The sequence below is a fragment of the Lygodium microphyllum genome, chromosome 12, assembly GCF_053477565.2.
Source record: "Lygodium microphyllum isolate KBCC chromosome 12, Lygodium_microphyllum_v1.1.10, whole genome shotgun sequence".
NCBI lineage: Eukaryota > Viridiplantae > Streptophyta > Polypodiopsida > Schizaeales > Lygodiaceae > Lygodium > Lygodium microphyllum.
The window spans coordinates 92,346,868-92,353,511 of NC_141146.1; positions in this window are offsets into that span (position 1 = coordinate 92,346,868).

Genomic DNA, 6,644 nt, shown 5'->3' on the forward strand with positions numbered 1-6,644 from the left:
CGTAGAAACGACGTATAATCTGCGTATGGCCTGTGTATGAACTTCTGTTCTTGCTGAAACTGGTTCAGCAAGTCTGCAAGTGTGAACAGGGTCTTCTCGAAGCTTTAAAACCAATTCATCTTACACATAGTGTGAACGGCTGCTATAAGAGTTGTTGGAGATGACTTAAGTGACTTTGGGGACTTGCAAAACTTAGAGAATTTATGGCTTAAAGCTTAAGTGACTAAGCTTAATGAAGCCTGTCTGTGCCGATTTCGTTTTTTAGGAGGGGGGCCGTTTTTTCCGCCGTCGATTCAGGCGACAGCATACCACATCATCAAATTGTCAAATTGAAGGCCTTAAGCTTTAACACTTTAATTTTTTTTAAAAACTTCTCTTCTTTCTTCTCTGTAACAAAATGACTTGATATGGAAGCTTTACAGAGGCTGGTCCTTCATGATCAGAGGATGTAGAAGGGGGTTCTTGACTGCCATGAACACGCTGGTATCGATCGTTCGCGATGAAACTGACTATAGAGCTCGTTTGTTCTAGGAGCTTTGCCTTCGTGCAAGATGGTAAGCGATTGGAAGCTCTCGATCTCAGCTTCGCTCTGATACCATTGGTGGACAGATCGGTCGCTGTAAGCGCGCGTAGTGAGCATCAGAAGTTCCCCAAGAACAAAAGAGCTCTACTTTTTGCACACAACATGAACAAGAGACCAATTGGGTGCAATCTCCCCCCATGCCTTGTGTGAGCGCTCCACGAAGCATGTATTTCATATATTATTCATCTTCAAGCTCAAATAATAGCCCAAATGACAAAATAGCACGCTTTAGCTTTTGAGTTTGCTTTTGTGCAAATAAAGAATTAAAGCTAATGGGCGCCCAAGAAGTCAGGCGGTACCCAAATACAATGCCCAATACAAATATTTAAATCGTGCGCCCATGTGCATACAAAAATAATAAATAAATATCAAACACTTTGATAAATAACCGTGACAAAATATAGGCGACATGCCTAAGATACGCGCCCATAAAAATTTGACAAGAATTTGAATACACACTATCCTTCAATGCTTTCCACTGCCATCGCTGCTTGCTCTACACATCAACTGAAGCATTCACAATTGTTAGAAAAATAATACAATTAAACCGACAAAAGTGAATACCTACCAGTCTTCAACTACATAAATAAATTGGTTAGAAATCAATCCTAACCTTAATTTATCACAAGTGCACACTCTAAACTCATAAACGTTTATTAATTTAAATATGTATTTTGTGGAATCACCTACTATGGAATCACCCATGTACACATAAAATTAACAAAATGCCTGAAAAGGATAGGCGTCCCCATCGACTTCTCACACAAATAATCCACTTTGTGTATGAGCCCCGATAATAAAATTTTACGGAATCCACCGCAAAACCTCACGGAATCCACCGTGGCATATGCCTCCTGGCATAAAAAATAGTCTTGATATTATCTTTGATTTTTCATGAAGTTTTCACTAGTTTGTACAAATCTTTTTTCACTTTGAAAATAGATTTTGTGAGTGGAAAAAAATAATACATACATACATATAAAGTGAAACAAAAAATTAATAAGTAAAATTAGTTTGAAAAGAAAACACATGGAACCAAGGCTTATAAGACTTAATATAGGACTGAATAGACTTAAGGCAATCACCTCTGCAGGTTGGCAGTCGTGCAAGATGCGTCGACCCTCCTATAAGGATATGGGCTTTGTAGCTATACCATGGCATTGGAGCCAAAAACACTTATATAGGAAGCAATAGTGACTTTGAGCCAACCTTGCTTGTTTTCAACTCCTACATGTGATTCCCTATACTCATCAGTGGGCGGTGAACCCTCACATGCGTAGCATCACGAAGGTGTAGTCCTAAGATGTGCTTCAATGTTGTATCTTTCAATATCATGAATACAAAGATTCCTTATTGACATATCTTGTGTGCCATTCCGTTGTGCCTTTTTGTGCCTCATGATAGGTTATGACTCGAAGTCTCGTGAAGGTCCGTAACACTTGGTATTAGAGTAACTCTAGCATAGAGCATACTAGCTTGAGAGGGGAGCAGGCTCATGGACGCAGAGGAGATCCTACCATAACACGACATGCAACATGATGCAACGACCCCAACATGACATGACATGACACAAAGTGTGATGTCCCCATGTCGTGACACCCCTCGGGCATGTTACCTACTACTAGAAATTAGAAGAGAACCTGATGTGCCAACAAAGTTGAGAGGGAGTTGTGGCATGATAGGGACGCGTGGTATACCAATCAAAAAATGTCTTGGAGAGAGCTGAGGCTATGGGAGAACACTTCCTTTGAAGAGGAAGACAATCTATGTTACTGGCTCAAAATCAAATACAAGAAGAAAGAGTTGCGCCTCAAACAGATCGAGGAAACAAAGAAGATAATCAAAGTGCTAAGGAAGACCCACAAAGGAACAAATGTGCTGCGCAATCTTGAAGAGAAGGCTGAAGAGCTGGATGAAGACCTGAAGGAGGTTGACTACCATTTGATCACGGTGTGAGAGAGAGCTAAGCTGTGGCAAGTGAAGATGACTCGAGACCTTGACACAGAGCTGCAAGAGAAAATCATGTTGAGGTGAAACTGGGAGACTGCCTTTGGATCTAAAGGATCCAAAGAGTGGGATAAACCAGTCTTGAAGCAGATGCAAGCTGAAAGAGTCCAAGAGTTGAAGAATGGAGTGAAGCTAACCAAAGAAGAACCAAGGAGCCAAGAAAAGAAGAAATAGGTGAAAGAAGAAGACAAATTATGGTTAAATGAAGATGAAGATAAACAAAAGAGAGAGAATGATCTCAACCCAGATCTTGGAACACCTCGTCTCCCCAACAAGAAGGAGCTGATGACTACTATCCCAACTACTACCCTTAAGACTACTACCAACAAGAGGCTATCTTAAGGACCAATACCTCTATAATGAATACCCTCTTGAAGGAGATGGATACTACTACCCTAAAGATATGCCCCTCGACTACCACCTAGAAGGAGAATACCTCAACATTGACTACCCCTATCCTAGAGAGTACCAACTCGAAGAAGTTCCAGAAAAAGAAGAAATGATAGAATATTATGTGAAGGGAGAAGGATGGAGAATGGATGTGCAATGCCTTTGATGAAAAGGAAGATGAAGAAGTAGATAAGGAGATAGAATTAGAAGATGAGAATGGAAGGGTGAAAGCTAGAAAACCAAAGGAAGAAGGGGAGCAAAGGATAGATGTGGGAGCTTCTCACTCGACATCAAGTCCCACAGACTGCTTATTGTTTCAAGTATTTCAAGCCAAGTGCAATGACTACCTCTCACATAGCCATATGTGCTCTCACACCTATGAGTGTAGTGAGCTTATCTCTATGCTTGATCGAGTTGTCTCCTCCCTCAAGTGCTCCGATAGCTCCACGATCCAAGATGCAAGCTCAAGCAAGCACAATCCTCAAGCTCTAAGCTCCATGCTCCATTGCCACGCATGAGACAAGGGAAGATGGAGAGCTTCTCTACTCACCCTCACACACACTCTCTCTCAAGCAAGCAAGAACAAGAAGAAGAAGAGGAAGAGGAGAGCTAGCTTTGGACACACATAAGAATGAGCTTCTTCACTCACTTTTTGCCTTTTATACAAGACCCTAATCTCCTTTGGGCACCCATCTCTTTTTTACACGATTGGCCATTTTAGCCTAGGTCCTCTTTTCCTATTCCCTTTCTATTTGCATTGTGCCTTCACCCATACCCATCTACAGTTACAAATTGCATAGGAGGGAGCCTGGAACTCTTTTACACAGATTTAGATTGTGCTTTTATATTTAAAATGTGCCTTTTGTCTTTTGCATTTGCCCTGAACTTTTAAGGTTGACCTTGTGCTTCTTGCCTTTTTCCTCCTATTTCTTCAGTTAGGCCACTTTTTTCACTTTGCCTTGCGTCTTTTTAATTTTCTTTTTTCTTTCTTTGCACTGGGGTTAACATTACCCCCTCCTAGCTAAGTGCCAATCCCATGGCACTGTTGGCGCTTGTTTTGATGAGTGCTCGGGTGGTTAAAGGGTTGTCATGTGGGTCGATGATGGGGCTTTGTGGAGATTGGCCGTGGAGAAGAAGCATCACAAAATCGGATGAGAGATTGCGAAGGTTGAGGGATAGATTTGAGTGGGTAATGGGGGCCTCCGATGTCGATGGTTGATCGCAGTTTTTGTTGAGTTTACATAAGAAAGACAAAGGAAGTGCACTATTTGGGGGTGTGTCTACCTCACTGTGCAACGCAGGTGTTTGTGCAAGTGAAATTGGGAGTTGGATTGAACCTATGAAAGCATGTTGTATTGTCCCACACTTGAGGACCTAGTTTGTATACATGGGAGGTGTTGTGGGTGTGACTTAGGGAAACATGTCAAGTGTAAAATCCCTAGATGTGACATGCCCTTGATGTGCCCTAAGTGTGAAGTGGGGGAATAGGAAGGGTTAGGGAGTTAGGCACGGAGCCAATCAACTAAAGCCATCGGATGCATCTAACTTGAGAACCCCTAGGTGTAGTATTTGTGGCACTTTGATATTACATGAGAATTCCATTTTGTCCTTTTCTTTTGTGCTTCTTCTCTATCTTTGGTTGTCCTTTTCTCCTTTAATTTTCTTCTTTCTTTTCTTTTCACTCATTTTTTTTGACACTTAATACATGGTAAGAAAGTATGCTAGGTGTCATCCCTATACTGTTTAGGGGCTACGCTATGAGGGGGCCTAAGGGACTTGGTAAGGAAGGATCCACTCTTCTGCAAGTAGCCTTTTATGTTAATGCATACATTGAGAGGTGTTGTTGATAGGCAGGGGTGGTTGCACTTGGTGAAGAGACTATCATTCATATCTTCTAGGATGTTCATGCAAAAAGAAGGTAGAAGCATGGCCCTCATCATTAGACGAGCCATTGTGTAGCTATCAATACTTGCATTTAGATAAAAAAGGAGTGGTGGGAGTTGAGCCTCTTTTGTCGCGGGCTTTTGTTTGAGCAAAATCCTAAATAACCTAAGATAATTACATGTGGTAATAAAGGCGAGGTCGGGGTAGGATTAGAACTGGTCGAGGAAGTGCGTGATGGACGGGTAGATGTCTCACTCTGTGAAGATTAGGCACTCCTCAAGGCTTTCTACATTCACATTGTAGATCCTTGAAAAATTGTATCTACCATGCATTTATGGGTTGTAATCTGCCCCTATTATTTATGGATATAGCATGTAGGTAGGGTCATTGCACTCATCTGGTATAGTGCCGTAAAAGGCCATCCAAGTATCAGGTCAGTGTCCTAGATGCATCGCCACCATTGTAGTTGGGCTTTGTATCCACTGGCAACCTTTGGAATCTCCCAAAGAGAACTCAAAGGTTGGCCTTGATTTTCCCATTGCTCCCAAACAGCCAGTTCCTAGGCCCAGTTTACAGGGTGGCACTTCTCTCTTTATGGGACTTGGACCTAAAAACTTTTTGAGCCCTTGCTTAGAATCTCCTTCATGCTAGCTCTACCTACTCTCTCTACTTGCACTTCCTTTCCATAATCCTCTTAGGAGCAGTTTCCTCACCTTGCTCTTTTGTGTGTGCTTGCACCTGCTATGCTGGGCTCGACAATTGTGGTTGTTGTTTTTCTTGTTGGCCTTGTTCGAAGTTTAGCCCTTCTTCTCTTGGTGGTCCTGTTGGAGTTGCAGTAGGTGGCTCTGCTAGTTGTTTTGGCTGTCTAAACCATAACTTCTATAGCTCCTTCATCGAGAGCCCAGCTGCCCCAGGTATTGTTGTTGTTTCTTCGTGCTTAGGCTGGTGCTCTCTTTCATTTTTCTTTCATGAAGGCTATATCTCAGGGCTCGTCTTGTAAGTTCTAGCTTCCTCTGTAGCCCTTCCATTGTATCTTCACCCTTGGCTTGAGTCACATGCAGGACTGTGTTCACAAAGGCCAATTGTTGGACCTCAAGACCTACCTCCGTGGCTTCCACCCTAGCCAATTCATGATTTGTTCACTTTCTGCGAAGGCAAAGCATTCGATATTACCTTTGAGTCTTCCAGTGGTTTGTTCCTCCCATGCCCTAGTCTTTTCCCTCATCCTCTCTATGCCCTAATTCTGGTACTAAGATAGCATCATGACCATCTATTCTTGCTCCTTTCAAATTCAGAACATTTCCTCTTTCTTCTGTTTGAGGTAGTTCAGCTACTCTACAAGTCATTCTCATTCTAAGAAGGCCATCTGAAGTTGGTTTTCAATATTTGTTAGTTTTTTGGTTGCCACTTCATCTCTTTGTACCTTGGCCTCACACAACTCTTCCTTTTGTTGTTTCTCCTTTTTGCACTCTGTGTAGGCTTGGGTCCTAACCCTTTCTAGCTCCTCTGTGAGCTCATTTCCAATTCTCTTTAGCTGGTCAAAGGTACTCTTACATCTACTTGTTCAGCTTTTGCAGGAGAACCGAAAAGTACTCCTTTAGCATCACCTATTCTTTACTTCCCTCGCCACAAGGCTCTTTTGCAAATTTCTCCTCCGTTTTCCCTTCTATTGCCTATTTGACTTCCAACTCTTCCCTCAAGTCACTTATTTACCTTTGTTGGATGATTTGGCATGCTTTTTGAGTTGGTAGGCTAAGAATAATTCCTTTTCAGTTTTTCT